Below are 20,999 nucleotides of genomic sequence, written 5' to 3' on the forward strand. Positions count from 1 at the left end.
ACAAAACTACATTACTATTGTGTGATAATAATGTATCGCATAATATTTGTTTACAATCATTATAAAATTTCACTCATTATTGAAATATATTAGTTTTGAACTTCTCATTAAGAAAATAAATAACCCAAAATTGAAAATATAATAAAAAATCAGTCTATAAAAAAAAGAGCATAATATGAAGTGACTGTTTTTCCCTTGGAAGATACATTACAAGAAATTATCTCCATCATAATGTATCACGAGGAGTGTTCTGCGTAAATTTTTTTTAATTTAAATTGAATTTAATGAAACATCAAACAATTACACAAAAAATATAATATATTTGTCAGGTAATTGGTGTACAATTTAAGAAAAGTGATCTATTACATGTAAAATATAGCATATTTATTCTATGAACTGTCGTATTTTGGACGAACCTGATTTAAATAAAACTTTTTATATTGTAGATATATACCCATTTTAGTTCTTAAATATGAACAAATCTTAACTCTATGTATCTGATTTCCATGTCTGTAGTGACACTAACTCCACGTTGACAACTTACAAATTTAGGGACTAAAGTGAGAAAAAAAAATCTAAACTGATCATTTTATCCCCAATTATAATTTGGTCAGAATGATCAATTTGAGATAAAGTTAAAGTTTAGAGATGTTAACGTCAAGAAATGAACTTGAGAAACTAAAATTATTCTAAATGAAACATAAGGAATTAACTATAATATTTAACTCTAACAATATATATATATATATATAGTACTTCTAATTCCTCTAAACTACTTAGAAGATGAATGATGTATCTAACTAAATAGGCAAATAATATTTTGACACGCTTAATTTGATTGAAAAGATCTTATATATTTATAACAAAAAAATGAGTTACTAGAGGGCACGTTAAAATTTAAAAGGAATAGCATATGAATAACATATAAATACTAACCCAAACTTCAAAAAATAAAAATATAATATGGAATAAATATCCTCAATTTTATTAAATTAAAAGTATTGTTGAAAATTTTAAATTAAGTGGCTTCCAACTAATTAATTTTATTTTAAAATTAATATTAGATAATTATTTTTTTATTATAATTTTTTTTTATAATATAATGGACGTATCATTTTTAGAATTCTAATAAGTGTAACTTGTGATTAAATATAAAATAGTGAGAATCCCTTGAGTGTTTATTCCTATAATAAAAAAACATCCACACCCTTATTGGGGTACATTTTCATAATATGCTCTTATTGAATTATATCGTTTTTCGGTAAAGGTAAATTGCATTAAAAAAATTATAATGTACAGTCGTATGACTGATGTTGTGTGCCATGGAATTTGCCATAATCTACACAATGCTACCGTACTAATTTTATTCGGCAATTCTGCACTAAGTGTACGTAATCTAATTTTGTCTAAAATAATGATAGCCAATGCCGACGGGTCTCGATCCAATTGCTGAAATTTCCTCCTATTGCTCTCCTGCCAAATGGGATATACTAGAGATGCTAAAAGGTTGCGATAGGCGGTGTTAACTACATGCTTTCCTCGCCACTTTCGCGCAGCAATCATCACATCAATCATCCATCCTCTGTTTGTCCATGCAAATCGAACCTTCTTGCGTAAGATTTGAACACACTGCTTTGAATAAGGGCAAGAAAATAGCAACTATTAGTGAGTCTCCAGCGTATCCAACGAGCAAAGAACACAATTTCTATTAAAATGTTGTAACCACGGACGATCCATGGTCGAGAGTCGTTCATGTAGATCTAGCCATAAGATAAACGAATTTCGGGGGATTTTGAATGGGCCAATAAGGAGTGAATACCAATCTACCTTTGGGCCTGAAGAGCGAAAAATGTCATACACCCTCCTGTTGGTGTAGGGGCCTCCCCTCAAAGTGATCGAGTCGTGTGTGCCACGTAGTGGAGGCAAACTTTGAATGATGTCCAACATAATAATGTCCGCCTGTGTGGGTTTGGGTGTGAGCAGCAATGGCCAATGCCATACTCCATTGTGAATAACCTCTCTAAGGAGCATATCCGCCCGTGTGTGGGTGTGATAGTGTTCGTGTGGAAATATAGTCATTAAAATCCCCATAAGATGCCAAGGATCCTGCCATATATATATATATATATATATATAAATTCTCCATTACCGATCTTATAATGGATATGAGATTGTAGTATATGTCGAAGTCTAAGCAATTTGCGCCAACCCCATGCCCCGGAATTGGCCTCAACTGTGCATATAGATTTGCCTTGAAGTCTCATGGTGTAAATCCATGTTACCCATATAGAACCGCGGTATCTACTTACTATTCTCCAGATATGTCTACTCATAAGAGTCCGATTGAGGGCTGCTACATTCATGATTCCCTGTCCTCCTTCTTCCACTGGACGACACACTTGATTCCAGGAAACCTTCGGATATCCAAAGGTTGATGCACCATTCCACAGGAACTGGCTGAACCGTTTCTCTATTTCCTTATTAACTCCTTTTGGCAAAATAAATGTCATAGCACAATAAATTATAGTGACATGAATACTGATTTAATGAGTTGAATTCTAGCTGCAAATGACAGCCGAATCGAAGCCCAACCCTGCAATCTCTTATCAATAATTTACTAATTTGGAATTTCTTATTAAAACAATATACAATAAGAAGTTTTGACTAATTAGTTTTATATTACTATTGAGTTTTTGAATATTGTTATTTATATTTTCATATTAATTGACTTGAATACAAAATAAAATATAATAATTTATGAATACGAAGTACAATTTTAATTTTGAAAAATATTTTTTATTTGGTAGTACCAATTAAATTTAGAAAGTGAATTACAAATAATAGAAGTAAATAGTTTCCTTATCAATAAAGCAATTATTATCAATTTGTTTTGAAAATATAATTGTATAATATAAATGTTTCAATGACAGAAACATAAATAATATCATGAACTTAATATATTTTATGACTAACTATAATAATATATTTACTTGTAAAAATATATTTGTTCAGTCTCCATAAAAAAATAAATTTCCTTACGCATATATCACGTCGGTAAGTCCCCACAAGATCATTGATATCCGATTTCAATAATTCTTAACTTTGAACATTTAAAACCAAGATCTTATACATATATTTTACAATCACCATCATAGGCATAATCGTGAGCTGTAGTTATGTATAGCCTAGAGACTTAATCCAATTCCAAAGTTGCTAATAAAATGCCGAATTTATTTATGTGTACGAACGCATAAAAGCTAGATTTGCTGATTGACTCTACCTTAAAAGTTTTCTTGATATACAGTACCTCTTGGGAGGATAGTTTGTTGATGATGATTGTATACTATAAACGATTTCTCTCTTTCTTTTTTTTTTTTATTTGCTATTGGTTGGCAGTGTTTCTTTCGTATGGTGAAGAGTTCAAAGATGTTCCAATTGTAAGCAGAGTAGTGGTAGAAGTACAGAACAAAAATATTTTCGAAAACAATGAATTTGAGTTTCATTGATGTACCAATTTGCTATATTGTTGAGTTGAGCTGATTTTGATGTGCTTTGGGAGCTAATCAAGTAATAATTATACAACTAGAAATTGGTTTTGAATCAAAACTTTTATTTCTCTTGTTAAGAATAAGCCGGACCTTGTTGGGCAGAGCAACAATTTTCCACATACTACAAAGAAGGCAAAAGTACTACCGAACACACTTAATTCTTATTTACAATAAACTTTTTACATAGATGGTAGCTGGTGCAAGAGGGCTCCTACTCCGAGGTACTTGAACCCGAGTTGAATTGAAAGCTGGTGCAAGATCATCTTCACCAACATTAAGCTGTTAGAATGAGAAAAAAAAAAAAAAACAAACAAAAAAACGTGTACAGAATTAACAATTAAAGTGAAAAACACGCAACATAATGACATGCAATAACAACTTACATCTTCTTTATCAACTTTTCCCATATTTAGGAATCAAGTAAAGTTGAAACCATTGCAATTTCCTTTGTATAATTCAAACCCAAAAGTGTTTGATTTCTATGAAACCCTCACGTTCTCAACATTCTAAGTTGGAAGCAATAGAATTACGAATTTTAAGGCCGCTTTAAATATGACGGGCGCAAGACAGTTTGGAGTTGAGGCCTTAATGAGAAGTAACCCTCCACCGTTTTTTTCTTGTTTATTCGTGATTTCTTCATTATGTTAGGTTTTGTTCCCATGTCGCTTTATTAAAACTTTTTGTTTATGATACATTTAAAACTCTTGTATAAATTCTACAGAAACACCATATTTGTTCGTATCCTCATCGTCTTAACTTTGGAGGTGTATCTAAGCATGGTTGGAAATTCCATAGCACACAATCACAAATTAGTTGATTTGTGAACTTCAAAAATAAAATGTCGTATACTAAATTGCGTTACAGTTCTAGATGCCAATCTCATTATTCGTTTTTAAATTATTGGTAAAAATATCTTAAAAGAATTTTCAATACATTTTGTCAAGTATCAGCACAATAATCATTTATCAAAAGAAAAGTTAATAATGTAGTTTTTTGAAAATATGAATAAATATGGCGTTGAATGCAATTTGACTAGAAATAGTAAACTGAATGCTTCTTAAAAATGTTCCAAAAAACTTCAAAAACAGTTTCAATCACTTTTATGAAAATAAAATTCAATAACAAATTTCACAAAGTCCAAAACATATGACTTTTCGTGCATTCATTCAAAAATAATTAAATGAATTCATCTATTGCAAATCAAAATATTTTGTTAATTTGTCTTCAATATTTGCAAGTGTACTTCAAGCTAATCGCGAAAACATGAGTTTATTACAAAACACTTGACAAGAAAAACAAATATTTGAGTAAAAGATAAAAATTGATTTTTAGAACATGAATTTGACAAGGAAAACAAATCTTTAAGTGAAAGAGGAAAACTAATTTCCAGTATTATTATTTAGAAATAAGAATTAAAAAGTTCTTCAAACACTGTATATGTTACCAAAACTCTTTTTTCCTCAAAAACTATTTATCAACTCATGAAATTATATAATACTCAGAAAAGATTTACCAAGTCCTTTTGAAAAGCAAATTTTAAATTGGCATCTAAACAACCGTTTCGCATTTTAGCATAGCATTTAATTTTAAAAGTTCACAAATAAAATAATTCAAGATTGTATGAAATAGATTTTTCAACACATGTTTCTATGATACACCTGCAAAAATAAGAGGATAATTACATGAACCAACATGGAGTTTGTAAATCCATACAAGAATGCCAAATGTATCAAAAACAAAAAATTTTAAGGCAAGCGCATGAAGAGAAAACCCAACACAACAAACGAACCAAGAACAAATTTACAAAAACAGAGGAGGGTTTATTCTCCAATTTAGGTCTCAACTCTACCCTTGCATCCTTCACATTTTGAGCAGCCCCAAAACCCACAATTCTTTTCTTTCCAAACGAGAATGGTGATTACGCGGCTTTTCAAAGAAATCGGAGCAGTAAAATTGGGTTTGAATTATACAAAGTGTAAAACTCAATGATTCAACCTTCTTGATTTCAAAATGTGGAAGAAAAATTGACAACGAAGAATTAATAGGGGCATTGGTTGCTTTTTCGTTAGAAACTAGAAGAGACGAATATGAAGATAGGTACGCTACCATTAGGTTCTAAAATATCATCAAAAAACACACATTAGCAGCCAACATATGTTTTAATTGAGCATTTAAATCCTACTTAAACTTTTGATTCCCACACAATCCTTATCGATATGAGGTTATCTACTTTGCACGAAATTAGCAAACCAAATTCAAACTCTAGCCCTCGCTCTTGTAAAGGACAAGTATGAATCACATATACCAAGTGACATGCTTCACTTGTAGAATCAAATAAACGCATGTTACAAGTATTACTGAAAAATGATATATCAACAACAAAACTTGCAAATAAAAGAATTCCTCCTAAATTACCAGTAACAACACTTCTATAAGAGACTATAAATCGTATGACATCTATCCTTTGCATTAATACATAATAACGAAGTAAGGCACAAAAGAAAACAACATAAATGTCACTGCGGCATGCTCTAATTTGAAGCATAAAAACAGATACTGCATAACCAAGAATATACCTTTCTAGATGGCACTTGAGAGAAAATATTCTGCTGGTCCATTAATTGGTTTAGGAAGTTTCATCACAGTCCCAAGAGAATATTAAGATACTAAAAGTCGAGTTAAATTAAGAGTAAGAGATGGATGGTGGCACTGAGCTTTCAGCGGATCACATATAACGAAGTTCCATCACAGTCCCAAGAGAATATTAAGATACTTAAAACTCAAGTTCAAATAAGAGTAAGAGAGAGTGGAAGGATGGCGGTCAGCTAGCAGTGGATCACATATATGCATTAAGAGATGAAGTAGGCAAATTGATCAGCAAACATAATGTTACTTTCTGCTCCTCAAGTAGACGAAGAGTCACTAATCAAAATGAAGATATACATGGTTTTCCATTAACTTCAAGCAGTAGTTTTGCTCTGGATTGTGTAATTGACAACATCAGCATCTTGCTCATATAGCTCCATATGTTAACAAGTGGAGCCAAAAAGTTTCGGCACCAAAGTCCTACGAGAACCAAGGATCATTGACAGAATTTTCAGAAAACTTCAAAAGATATCACTAGACAAACCTCTCACATAGATACAAAATCATTTCTAAAGAAAACTTTTGTGAAAAGCTTGTAAGTGTACATATAATCCTTTTACATCAATGAAAATAATCTTTTCCGAAAAGAAAAAAAAAAAAGAAAATCATTTCCGTTGCATTTTTGCATGCGTTTAGATTATATAACTTCCAGCAAAGAACTTTCTGAAACAGAAAATGCATACATTCATATTATTGCTACAGTCACATTCATATTAAAAGAACAGAAAATGCATACATTCATGGCCACTTGTCTCTGTAGCTGTAAGCATCAATCACAGCAAGGCCAGAAAAAATCGTGCCTTCTTCAAACGCTCAAACCTTTTTGAACAACTTGGAAGAAGCCCTGGAAACAGCTATGACACTCAAGTTTGTCTCTTTGGAGTGAGAAGCCTTGCAAAGCGGAGTGGAACATGAGCTCTAACCAAAGCTCCATCCTTTGATGTATTCCTATCGAATGATTGTCAAACATTGAAGTTTCTGAGATTATATTTTGTTTAACAACAGAAAAAATTGGATATTGAGTCAAACACGGACACAAGTACACCTCAGAATGCTACAACCTTTATCATCGCATTGTCAAAATTATGGTGAATTTGGCACTGACTCAAGCATGGGCAGAAGACAACCTACGACCGCTATACCCTTTATATTGCATTATTACAACTGCACAAAATCGGACCAACATATGATGCGAAATTCTAGGTTCTTTTTCTCTTTCTTCTACCCGAATTCACAATTTTCTAAAGCAAAAAGTTGCTTCCTTATTATGAATCAGTCTAGCATATCCTTGTTCCTATTACCTCCGAGAGAAAATACCAGATAAATTTGCATAGGAGTTCCCCTTTATCAAAGGGAATCAGAGGTTCCGCCCACACCATCATATCCCGTTGAAGGAAAAAGTCAAGGATCACATAAGAACATTCAATCTACTGGTAGATATGTCCCATATAAAAGAGGACGGAGAAAAGAAGATCAGAAACCAATTTGTAATTATGCAAGATAGCCATGGAGAAGTACCTTTAGTTCTTCCTGAACTGCATTACAGAGAAATCATCTAACCCTTCACCAGTTAAAGCAGAGATGCATATGGCATCCACTTTTTTTCTTAGCTTCAGACTTGATCTTTTCCGGATCCTTTGCATTAGCGACCTGTAGAGATATGCATTAACCAGTCAGGAAGTGATGCTCTTACACTCCATTGCAACCAGTCAAACCTCTCGTATTTTGAATGGAAGTTTGTTATAAATCTAAACCATCAATAACTTGAGAATTAAGAACAAAACCAAGCATATTCAGTCAGTGACAACCACACTAGGTTAGCACACTGTGTTAATGTCAGTCTAATGTCGTGTAAGAAATCAATTACTACCAAGGGTATGTATCAATAAGTCACGTTCATATATTAGAGAGAAACATATATAAGGCAACCCACAGTCAATAAAGTGGATGGAGTTAATCTGAATGCCTTATCCTCAACCACGGTGGTATCATTGTGTAGTGCAATCTTGAGTTTTCGCACTATCTTATTGGGTCGGCGATATTGTTGACGAGTTATCAGATAGGAAAACCAAAAACTATAAATAGAACATAAGAATGATTGAGCTAACTTCAACGTCGCTCCTCAAAATTGTGCATATTTAAGCACAAATGAAAAATAAATCCCACTACCTTGTTCCACATAATTAATTTAGGGGATTGATGATGTATCAAGTTCTGGAAGAACTTTTTCCACAGCGTCAATCTGTTGCTCTGCCACTGGATGCCTGATCCAAATTGAACAATGTACTATAGTTGAGATTTGCAGTCTACTATTCAAATGGTCAATCATACCTAATATCCACCACATGTACTAGAAGTGATGACTCATATATCTCTTGCAGAGTTGCCCTACAAGCAGCTACCTAGAAGAAAAATGATTGGTTGAAAGAAACATCAATTAAATAAAACAGCCAAGATTTAATTCACTGAACATAACAAAACACAATCAGAAATAACGGGGAATGACCATGACATAGGAGAAATGTTCATATGAGTGTTGTTGGTAACTTCTGGATGAAGCCAACAGTGTCAGTTAAAAGAAACTCCTTCCCATTCTTCATCCAAACAAAAGAGAGTACAGGAATTCCCTACATTTAGGGCACGCAAGGAAGATATATAGCCAAAAAAAGTACAGGGAAAAAAAAAAAAAAAGAGTAAAACAGTGTAATTCAAGAATTCGGTGATCTTCAAGAAAGTTTTCCGTCGGGCAGACAAATTTATTGAACCAAGATACATTTAATTTCACAATGCAAGAACCCTAAATCAAGAAACTTAAATAAAAGTCACTTGTTTTGAGTTGATGACTTACAAGAAGTACCTACCTGAAGAAGAAGAAAACCGAGGCTGGGGGCTGGAGGAGGATGAAGGGTGTGTTGTGAGTTTCACAACGGTAAAACAAAATTTGCCCGTTAAATATCTAAATACACCCTATTGTACTTTCTTGGGCCGGGCCGGGTCACTCTCCATTAAACTAGGGTCCAATAACAACAATTATTGGGGCTTAGTAATAAAATGTGTTTGACATAACTTGGGCCTCCGATTATATACATATATATATAATAATCACAAAACTACATTACTATTGTGTGATAATAATGTATCGCATAATATTTGTTTACAATCATTATAAAATTTCACTCATTATTGAAATATATTAGTTTTGAACTTCTCATTAAGAAAATAAATAACCCAAAATTGAAAATATAATAAAAAATCAGTCTATAAAAAAAAGAGCATAATATGAAGTGACTGTTTTTCCCTTGGAAGATACATTACAAGAAATTATCTCCATCATAATGTATCACGAGGAGTGTTCTGCGTAAATTTTTTTTAATTTAAATTGAATTTAATGAAACATCAAACAATTACACAAAAAATATAATATATTTGTCAGGTAATTGGTGTACAATTTAAGAAAAGTGATCTATTACATGTAAAATATAGCATATTTATTCTATGAACTGTCGTATTTTGGACGAACCTGATTTAAATAAAACTTTTTATATTGTAGATATATACCCATTTTAGTTCTTAAATATGAACAAATCTTAACTCTATGTATCTGATTTCCATGTCTGTAGTGACACTAACTCCACGTTGACAACTTACAAATTTAGGGACTAAAGTGAGAAAAAAAAATCTAAACTGATCATTTTATCCCCAATTATAATTTGGTCAGAATGATCAATTTGAGATAAAGTTAAAGTTTAGAGATGTTAACGTCAAGAAATGAACTTGAGAAACTAAAATTATTCTAAATGAAACATAAGGAATTAACTATAATATTTAACTCTAACAATATATATATATATATATATAGTACTTCTAATTCCTCTAAACTACTTAGAAGATGAATGATGTATCTAACTAAATAGGCAAATAATATTTTGACACGCTTAATTTGATTGAAAAGATCTTATATATTTATAACAAAAAAATGAGTTACTAGAGGGCACGTTAAAATTTAAAAGGAATAGCATATGAATAACATATAAATACTAACCCAAACTTCAAAAAATAAAAATATAATATGGAATAAATATCCTCAATTTTATTAAATTAAAAGTATTGTTGAAAATTTTAAATTAAGTGGCTTCCAACTAATTAATTTTATTTTAAAATTAATATTAGATAATTATTTTTTTATTATAATTTTTTTTTATAATATAATGGACGTATCATTTTTAGAATTCTAATAAGTGTAACTTGTGATTAAATATAAAATAGTGAGAATCCCTTGAGTGTTTATTCCTATAATAAAAAAACATCCACACCCTTATTGGGGTACATTTTCATAATATGCTCTTATTGAATTATATCGTTTTTCGGTAAAGGTAAATTGCATTAAAAAAATTATAATGTACAGTCGTATGACTGATGTTGTGTGCCATGGAATTTGCCATAATCTACACAATGCTACCGTACTAATTTTATTCGGCAATTCTGCACTAAGTGTACGTAATCTAATTTTGTCTAAAATAATGATAGCCAATGCCGACGGGTCTCGATCCAATTGCTGAAATTTCCTCCTATTGCTCTCCTGCCAAATGGGATATACTAGAGATGCTAAAAGGTTGCGATAGGCGGTGTTAACTACATGCTTTCCTCGCCACTTTCGCGCAGCAATCATCACATCAATCATCCATCCTCTGTTTGTCCATGCAAATCGAACCTTCTTGCGTAAGATTTGAACACACTGCTTTGAATAAGGGCAAGAAAATAGCAACTATTAGTGAGTCTCCAGCGTATCCAACGAGCAAAGAACACAATTTCTATTAAAATGTTGTAACCACGGACGATCCATGGTCGAGAGTCGTTCATGTAGATCTAGCCATAAGATAAACGAATTTCGGGGGATTTTGAATGGGCCAATAAGGAGTGAATACCAATCTACCTTTGGGCCTGAAGAGCGAAAAATGTCATACACCCTCCTGTTGGTGTAGGGGCCTCCCCTCAAAGTGATCGAGTCGTGTGTGCCACGTAGTGGAGGCAAACTTTGAATGATGTCCAACATAATAATGTCCGCCTGTGTGGGTTTGGGTGTGAGCAGCAATGGCCAATGCCATACTCCATTGTGAATAACCTCTCTAAGGAGCATATCCGCCCGTGTGTGGGTGTGATAGTGTTCGTGTGGAAATATAGTCATTAAAATCCCCATAAGATGCCAAGGATCCTGCCATATATATATATATATATATATATAAATTCTCCATTACCGATCTTATAATGGATATGAGATTGTAGTATATGTCGAAGTCTAAGCAATTTGCGCCAACCCCATGCCCCGGAATTGGCCTCAACTGTGCATATAGATTTGCCTTGAAGTCTCATGGTGTAAATCCATGTTACCCATATAGAACCGCGGTATCTACTTACTATTCTCCAGATATGTCTACTCATAAGAGTCCGATTGAGGGCTGCTACATTCATGATTCCCTGTCCTCCTTCTTCCACTGGACGACACACTTGATTCCAGGAAACCTTCGGATATCCAAAGGTTGATGCACCATTCCACAGGAACTGGCTGAACCGTTTCTCTATTTCCTTATTAACTCCTTTTGGCAAAATAAATGTCATAGCACAATAAATTATAGTGACATGAATACTGATTTAATGAGTTGAATTCTAGCTGCAAATGACAGCCGAATCGAAGCCCAACCCTGCAATCTCTTATCAATAATTTACTAATTTGGAATTTCTTATTAAAACAATATACAATAAGAAGTTTTGACTAATTAGTTTTATATTACTATTGAGTTTTTGAATATTGTTATTTATATTTTCATATTAATTGACTTGAATACAAAATAAAATATAATAATTTATGAATACGAAGTACAATTTTAATTTTGAAAAATATTTTTTATTTGGTAGTACCAATTAAATTTAGAAAGTGAATTACAAATAATAGAAGTAAATAGTTTCCTTATCAATAAAGCAATTATTATCAATTTGTTTTGAAAATATAATTGTATAATATAAATGTTTCAATGACAGAAACATAAATAATATCATGAACTTAATATATTTTATGACTAACTATAATAATATATTTACTTGTAAAAATATATTTGTTCAGTCTCCATAAAAAAATAAATTTCCTTACGCATATATCACGTCGGTAAGTCCCCACAAGATCATTGATATCCGATTTCAATAATTCTTAACTTTGAACATTTAAAACCAAGATCTTATACATATATTTTACAATCACCATCATAGGCATAATCGTGAGCTGTAGTTATGTATAGCCTAGAGACTTAATCCAATTCCAAAGTTGCTAATAAAATGCCGAATTTATTTATGTGTACGAACACATAAAAGCTAGATTTGCTGATTGACTCTACCTTAAAAGTTTTCTTGATATACAGTACCTCTTGGGAGGATAGTTTGTTGATGATGATTGTATACTATAAACGATTTCTCTCTTTCTTTTTTTTTTTTATTTGCTATTGGTTGGCAGTGTTTCTTTCGTATGGTGAAGAGTTCAAAGATGTTCCAATTGTAAGCAGAGTAGTGGTAGAAGTACAGAACAAAAATATTTTCGAAAACAATGAATTTGAGTTTCATTGATGTACCAATTTGCTATATTGTTGAGTTGAGCTGATTTTGATGTGCTTTGGGAGCTAATCAAGTAATAATTATACAACTAGAAATTGGTTTTGAATCAAAACTTTTATTTCTCTTGTTAAGAATAAGCCGGACCTTGTTGGGCAGAGCAACAATTTTCCACATACTACAAAGAAGGCAAAAGTACTACCGAACACACTTAATTCTTATTTACAATAAACTTTTTACATAGATGGTAGCTGGTGCAAGAGGGCTCCTACTCCGAGGTACTTGAACCCGAGTTGAATTGAAAGCTGGTGCAAGATCATCTTCACCAACATTAAGCTGTTAGAATGAGAAAAAAAAAAAAAAACAAACAAAAAAACGTGTACAGAATTAACAATTAAAGTGAAAAACACGCAACATAATGACATGCAATAACAACTTACATCTTCTTTATCAACTTTTCCCATATTTAGGAATCAAGTAAAGTTGAAACCATTGCAATTTCCTTTGTATAATTCAAACCCAAAAGTGTTTGATTTCTATGAAACCCTCACGTTCTCAACATTCTAAGTTGGAAGCAATAGAATTACGAATTTTAAGGCCGCTTTAAATATGACGGGCGCAAGACAGTTTGGAGTTGAGGCCTTAATGAGAAGTAACCCTCCACCGTTTTTTTCTTGTTTATTCGTGATTTCTTCATTATGTTAGGTTTTGTTCCCATGTCGCTTTATTAAAACTTTTTGTTTATGATACATTTAAAACTCTTGTATAAATTCTACAGAAACACCATATTTGTTCGTATCCTCATCGTCTTAACTTTGGAGGTGTATCTAAGCATGGTTGGAAATTCCATAGCACACAATCACAAATTAGTTGATTTGTGAACTTCAAAAATAAAATGTCGTATACTAAATTGCGTTACAGTTCTAGATGCCAATCTCATTATTCGTTTTTAAATTATTGGTAAAAATATCTTAAAAGAATTTTCAATACATTTTGTCAAGTATCAGCACAATAATCATTTATCAAAAGAAAAGTTAATAATGTAGTTTTTTGAAAATATGAATAAATATGGCGTTGAATGCAATTTGACTAGAAATAGTAAACTGAATGCTTCTTAAAAATGTTCCAAAAAACTTCAAAAACAGTTTCAATCACTTTTATGAAAATAAAATTCAATAACAAATTTCACAAAGTCCAAAACATATGACTTTTCGTGCATTCATTCAAAAATAATTAAATGAATTCATCTATTGCAAATCAAAATATTTTGTTAATTTGTCTTCAATATTTGCAAGTGTACTTCAAGCTAATCGCGAAAACATGAGTTTATTACAAAACACTTGACAAGAAAAACAAATATTTGAGTAAAAGATAAAAATTGATTTTTAGAACATGAATTTGACAAGGAAAACAAATCTTTAAGTGAAAGAGGAAAACTAATTTCCAGTATTATTATTTAGAAATAAGAATTAAAAAGTTCTTCAAACACTGTATATGTTACCAAAACTCTTTTTTCCTCAAAAACTATTTATCAACTCATGAAATTATATAATACTCAGAAAAGATTTACCAAGTCCTTTTGAAAAGCAAATTTTAAATTGGCATCTAAACAACCGTTTCGCATTTTAGCATAGCATTTAATTTTAAAAGTTCACAAATAAAATAATTCAAGATTGTATGAAATAGATTTTTCAACACATGTTTCTATGATACACCTGCAAAAATAAGAGGATAATTACATGAACCAACATGGAGTTTGTAAATCCATACAAGAATGCCAAATGTATCAAAAACAAAAAATTTTAAGGCAAGCGCATGAAGAGAAAACCCAACACAACAAACGAACCAAGAACAAATTTACAAAAACAGAGGAGGGTTTATTCTCCAATTTAGGTCTCAACTCTACCCTTGCATCCTTGACATTTTGAGCAGCCCCAAAACCCACAATTCTTTTCTTTCCAAACGAGAATGGTGATTACGCGGCTTTTCAAAGAAATCGGAGCAGTAAAATTGGGTTTGAATTATACAAAGTGTAAAACTCAATGATTCAACCTTCTTGATTTCAAAATGTGGAAGAAAAATTGACAACGAAGAATTAATAGGGGCATTGGTTGCTTTTTCGTTAGAAACTAGAAGAGACGAATATGAAGATAGGTACGCTACCATTAGGTTCTAAAATATCATCAAAAAACACACATTAGCAGCCAACATATGTTTTAATTGAGCATTTAAATCCTACTTAAACTTTTGATTCCCACACAATCCTTATCGATATGAGGTTATCTACTTTGCACGAAATTAGCAAACCAAATTCAAACTCTAGCCCTCGCTCTTGTAAAGGACAAGTATGAATCACATATACCAAGTGACATGCTTCACTTGTAGAATCAAATAAACGCATGTTACAAGTATTACTGAAAAATGATATATCAACAACAAAACTTGCAAATAAAAGAATTCCTCCTAAATTACCAGTAACAACACTTCTATAAGAGACTATAAATCGTATGACATCTATCCTTTGCATTAATACATAATAACGAAGTAAGGCACAAAAGAAAACAACATAAATGTCACTGCGGCATGCTCTAATTTGAAGCATAAAAACAGATACTGCATAACCAAGAATATACCTTTCTAGATGGCACTTGAGAGAAAATATTCTGCTGGTCCATTAATTGGTTTAGGAAGTTTCATCACAGTCCCAAGAGAATATTAAGATACTAAAAGTCGAGTTAAATTAAGAGTAAGAGATGGATGGTGGCACTGAGCTTTCAGCGGATCACATATAACGAAGTTCCATCACAGTCCCAAGAGAATATTAAGATACTTAAAACTCAAGTTCAAATAAGAGTAAGAGAGAGTGGAAGGATGGCGGTCAGCTAGCAGTGGATCACATATATGCATTAAGAGATGAAGTAGGCAAATTGATCAGCAAACATAATGTTACTTTCTGCTCCTCAAGTAGACGAAGAGTCACTAATCAAAATGAAGATATACATGGTTTTCCATTAACTTCAAGCAGTAGTTTTGCTCTGGATTGTGTAATTGACAACATCAGCATCTTGCTCATATAGCTCCATATGTTAACAAGTGGAGCCAAAAAGTTTCGGCACCAAAGTCCTACGAGAACCAAGGATCATTGACAGAATTTTCAGAAAACTTCAAAAGATATCACTAGACAAACCTCTCACATAGATACAAAATCATTTCTAAAGAAAACTTTTGTGAAAAGCTTGTAAGTGTACATATAATCCTTTTACATCAATGAAAATAATCTTTTCCGAAAAGAAAAAAAAAAAAGAAAATCATTTCCGTTGCATTTTTGCATGCGTTTAGATTATATAACTTCCAGCAAAGAACTTTCTGAAACAGAAAATGCATACATTCATATTATTGCTACAGTCACATTCATATTAAAAGAACAGAAAATGCATACATTCATGGCCACTTGTCTCTGTAGCTGTAAGCATCAATCACAGCAAGGCCAGAAAAAATCGTGCCTTCTTCAAACGCTCAAACCTTTTTGAACAACTTGGAAGAAGCCCTGGAAACAGCTATGACACTCAAGTTTGTCTCTTTGGAGTGAGAAGCCTTGCAAAGCGGAGTGGAACATGAGCTCTAACCAAAGCTCCATCCTTTGATGTATTCCTATCGAATGATTGTCAAACATTGAAGTTTCTGAGATTATATTTTGTTTAACAACAGAAAAAATTGGATATTGAGTCAAACACGGACACAAGTACACCTCAGAATGCTACAACCTTTATCATCGCATTGTCAAAATTATGGTGAATTTGGCACTGACTCAAGCATGGGCAGAAGACAACCTACGACCGCTATACCCTTTATATTGCATTATTACAACTGCACAAAATCGGACCAACATATGATGCGAAATTCTAGGTTCTTTTTCTCTTTCTTCTACCCGAATTCACAATTTTCTAAAGCAAAAAGTTGCTTCCTTATTATGAATCAGTCTAGCATATCCTTGTTCCTATTACCTCCGAGAGAAAATACCAGATAAATTTGCATAGGAGTTCCCCTTTATCAAAGGGAATCAGAGGTTCCGCCCACACCATCATATCCCGTTGAAGGAAAAAGTCAAGGATCACATAAGAACATTCAATCTACTGGTAGATATGTCCCATATAAAAGAGGACGGAGAAAAGAAGATCAGAAACCAATTTGTAATTATGCAAGATAGCCATGGAGAAGTACCTTTAGTTCTTCCTGAACTGCATTACAGAGAAATCATCTAACCCTTCACCAGTTAAAGCAGAGATGCATATGGCATCCACTTTTTTTCTTAGCTTCAGACTTGATCTTTTCCGGATCCTTTGCATTAGCGACCTGTAGAGATATGCATTAACCAGTCAGGAAGTGATGCTCTTACACTCCATTGCAACCAGTCAAACCTCTCGTATTTTGAATGGAAGTTTGTTATAAATCTAAACCATCAATAACTTGAGAATTAAGAACAAAACCAAGCATATTCAGTCAGTGACAACCACACTAGGTTAGCACACTGTGTTAATGTCAGTCTAATGTCGTGTAAGAAATCAATTACTACCAAGGGTATGTATCAATAAGTCACGTTCATATATTAGAGAGAAACATATATAAGGCAACCCACAGTCAATAAAGTGGATGGAGTTAATCTGAATGCCTTATCCTCAACCACGGTGGTATCATTGTGTAGTGCAATCTTGAGTTTTCGCACTATCTTATTGGGTCGGCGATATTGTTGACGAGTTATCAGATAGGAAAACCAAAAACTATAAATAGAACATAAGAATGATTGAGCTAACTTCAACGTCGCTCCTCAAAATTGTGCATATTTAAGCACAAATGAAAAATAAATCCCACTACCTTGTTCCACATAATTAATTTAGGGGATTGATGATGTATCAAGTTCTGGAAGAACTTTTTCCACAGCGTCAATCTGTTGCTCTGCCACTGGATGCCTGATCCAAATTGAACAATGTACTATAGTTGAGATTTGCAGTCTACTATTCAAATGGTCAATCATACCTAATATCCACCACATGTACTAGAAGTGATGACTCATATATCTCTTGCAGAGTTGCCCTACAAGCAGCTACCTAGAAGAAAAATGATTGGTTGAAAGAAACATCAATTAAATAAAACAGCCAAGATTTAATTCACTGAACATAACAAAACACAATCAGAAATAACGGGGAATGACCATGACATAGGAGAAATGTTCATATGAGTGTTGTTGGTAACTTCTGGATGAAGCCAACAGTGTCAGTTAAAAGAAACTCCTTCCCATTCTTCATCCAAACAAAAGAGAGTACAGGAATTCCCTACATTTAGGGCACGCAAGGAAGATATATAGCCAAAAAAAGTACAGGGAAAAAAAAAAAAAAGAGTAAAACAGTGTAATTCAAGAATTCGGTGATCTTCAAGAAAGTTTTCCGTCGGGCAGACAAATTTATTGAACCAAGATACATTTAATTTCACAATGCAAGAACCCTAAATCAAGAAACTTAAATAAAAGTCACTTGTTTTGAGTTGATGACTTACAAGAAGTACCTACCTGAAGAAGAAGAAAACCGAGGCTGGGGGCTGGAGGAGGATGAAGGGTGTGTTGTGAGTTTCACAACGGTAAAACAAAATTTGCCCGTTAAATATCTAAATACACCCTATTGTACTTTCTTGGGCCGGGCCGGGTCACTCTCCATTAAACTAGGGTCCAATAACAACAATTATTGGGGCTTAGTAATAAAATGTGTTTGACATAACTTGGGCCTCCGATTATATACATATATATATAATAATCACAAAACTACATTACTATTGTGTGATAATAATGTATCGCATAATATTTGTTTACAATCATTATAAAATTTCACTCATTATTGAAATATATTAGTTTTGAACTTCTCATTAAGAAAATAAATAACCCAAAATTGAAAATATAATAAAAAATCAGTCTATAAAAAAAAGAGCATAATATGAAGTGACTGTTTTTCCCTTGGAAGATACATTACAAGAAATTATCTCCATCATAATGTATCACGAGGAGTGTTCTGCGTAAATTTTTTTTAATTTAAATTGAATTTAATGAAACATCAAACAATTACACAAAAAATATAATATATTTGTCAGGTAATTGGTGTACAATTTAAGAAAAGTGATCTATTACATGTAAAATATAGCATATTTATTCTATGAACTGTCGTATTTTGGACGAACCTGATTTAAATAAAACTTTTTATATTGTAGATATATACCCATTTTAGTTCTTAAATATGAACAAATCTTAACTCTATGTATCTGATTTCCATGTCTGTAGTGACACTAACTCCACGTTGACAACTTACAAATTTAGGGACTAAAGTGAGAAAAAAAAATCTAAACTGATCATTTTATCCCCAATTATAATTTGGTCAGAATGATCAATTTGAGATAAAGTTAAAGTTTAGAGATGTTAACGTCAAGAAATGAACTTGAGAAACTAAAATTATTCTAAATGAAACATAAGGAATTAACTATAATATTTAACTCTAACAATATATATATATATATATAGTACTTCTAATTCCTCTAAACTACTTAGAAGATGAATGATGTATCTAACTAAATAGGCAAATAATATTTTGACACGCTTAATTTGATTGAAAAGATCTTATATATTTATAACAAAAAAATGAGTTACTAGAGGGCACGTTAAAATTTAAAAGGAATAGCATATGAATAACATATAAATACTAACCCAAACTTCAAAAAATAAAAATATAATATGGAATAAATATCCTCAATTTTATTAAATTAAAAGTATTGTTGAAAATTTTAAATTAAGTGGCTTCCAACTAATTAATTTTATTTTAAAATTAATATTAGATAATTATTTTTTTATTATAATTTTTTTTTATAATATAATGGACGTATCATTTTTAGAATTCTAATAAGTGTAACTTGTGATTAAATATAAAATAGTGAGAATCCCTTGAGTGTTTATTCCTATAATAAAAAAACATCCACACCCTTATTGGGGTACATTTTCATAATATGCTCTTATTGAATTATATCGTTTTTCGGTAAAGGTAAATTGCATTAAAAAAATTATAATGTACAGTCGTATGACTGATGTTGTGTGCCATGGAATTTGCCATAATCTACACAATGCTACCGTACTAATTTTATTCGGCAATTCTGCACTAAGTGTACGTAATCTAATTTTGTCTAAAATAATGATAGCCAATGCCGACGGGTCTCGATCCAATTGCTGAAATTTCCTCCTATTGCTCTCCTGCCAAATGGGATATACTAGAGATGCTAAAAGGTTGCGATAGGCGGTGTTAACTACATGCTTTCCTCGCCACTTTCGCGCAGCAATCATCACATCAATCATCCATCCTCTGTTTGTCCATGCAAATCGAACCTTCTTGCGTAAGATTTGAACACACTGCTTTGAATAAGGGCAAGAAAATAGCAACTATTAGTGAGTCTCCAGCGTATCCAACGAGCAAAGAACACAATTTCTATTAAAATGTTGTAACCACGGACGATCCATGGTCGAGAGTCGTTCATGTAGATCTAGCCATAAGATAAACGAATTTCGGGGGATTTTGAATGGGCCAATAAGGAGTGAATACCAATCTACCTTTGGGCCTGAAGAGCGAAAAATGTCATACACCCTCCTGTTGGTGTAGGGGCCTCCCCTCAAAGTGATCGAGTCGTGTGTGCCACGTAGTGGAGGCAAACTTTGAATGATGTCCAACATAATAATGTCCGCCTGTGTGGGTTTGGGTGTGAGCAGCAATGGCCAATGCCATACTCCATTGTGAATAACCTCTCTAAGGAGCATATCCGCCCGTGTGTGGGTGTGATAGTGTTCGTGTGGAAATATAGTCATTAAAATCCCCATAAGATGCCAAGGATCCTGCCATATATATATATATATATATATATAAATTCTCCATTACCGATCTTATAATGGATATGAGATTGTAGTATATGTCGAAGTCTAAGCAATTTGCGCCAACCCCATGCCCCGGAATTGGCCTCAACTGTGCATATAGATTTGCCTTGAAGTCTCATGGTGTAAATCCATGTTACCCATATAGAACCGCGGTATCTACTTACTATTCTCCAGATATGTCTACTCATAAGAGTCCGATTGAGGGCTGCTACATTCATGATTCCCTGTCCTCCTTCTTCCACTGGACGACACACTTG

The 20,999-nt window shown here is 32.6% G+C and overlaps 2 long non-coding RNA genes across 10 annotated transcripts; both read right to left on the reverse strand.

Annotated features, from left to right (window-relative positions):
* Window positions 1-3,589: 3,589 nt before the first annotated feature.
* Window positions 3,590-9,161, reverse strand: LOC148788850 (uncharacterized). Of its 5 annotated transcripts, none has more exons than XR_016064838.1 (4): window positions 9,052-9,161; window positions 8,364-8,592; window positions 7,713-7,844; window positions 3,590-7,142 (listed from the first exon to the last, which is right to left on the reverse strand). It is a non-coding gene; the product is annotated as an uncharacterized LOC148788850 (long non-coding RNA). The 5 variants fall into 5 exon arrangements; XR_016064839.1 differs by having other exon boundaries at window positions 3,590-6,614; window positions 6,931-7,142; window positions 7,713-8,592; XR_016064841.1 differs by adding an exon at window positions 8,701-8,821 and having other exon boundaries at window positions 7,713-8,596; window positions 9,056-9,124.
* Window positions 9,162-12,889: 3,728 nt separating this feature from the next.
* LOC148788851 (uncharacterized) lies at window positions 12,890-18,460 on the reverse strand. Of its 5 annotated transcripts, none has more exons than XR_016064863.1 (4): window positions 18,351-18,460; window positions 17,664-17,892; window positions 17,013-17,144; window positions 12,890-16,442 (listed from the first exon to the last, which is right to left on the reverse strand). It is a non-coding gene; the product is annotated as an uncharacterized LOC148788851 (long non-coding RNA). The 5 variants fall into 5 exon arrangements; XR_016064864.1 differs by having other exon boundaries at window positions 12,890-15,914; window positions 16,231-16,442; window positions 17,013-17,892; XR_016064866.1 differs by adding an exon at window positions 18,001-18,121 and having other exon boundaries at window positions 17,013-17,896; window positions 18,355-18,423.
* Window positions 18,461-20,999: the final 2,539 nt, after the last annotated feature.

Source organism: Sesamum indicum, linkage group LG3 (genome assembly GCF_026168435.1).
Source record: "Sesamum indicum cultivar Baizhima isolate 11 linkage group LG3, ASM2616843v1, whole genome shotgun sequence".
Taxonomy (NCBI): domain Eukaryota; kingdom Viridiplantae; phylum Streptophyta; class Magnoliopsida; order Lamiales; family Pedaliaceae; genus Sesamum; species Sesamum indicum.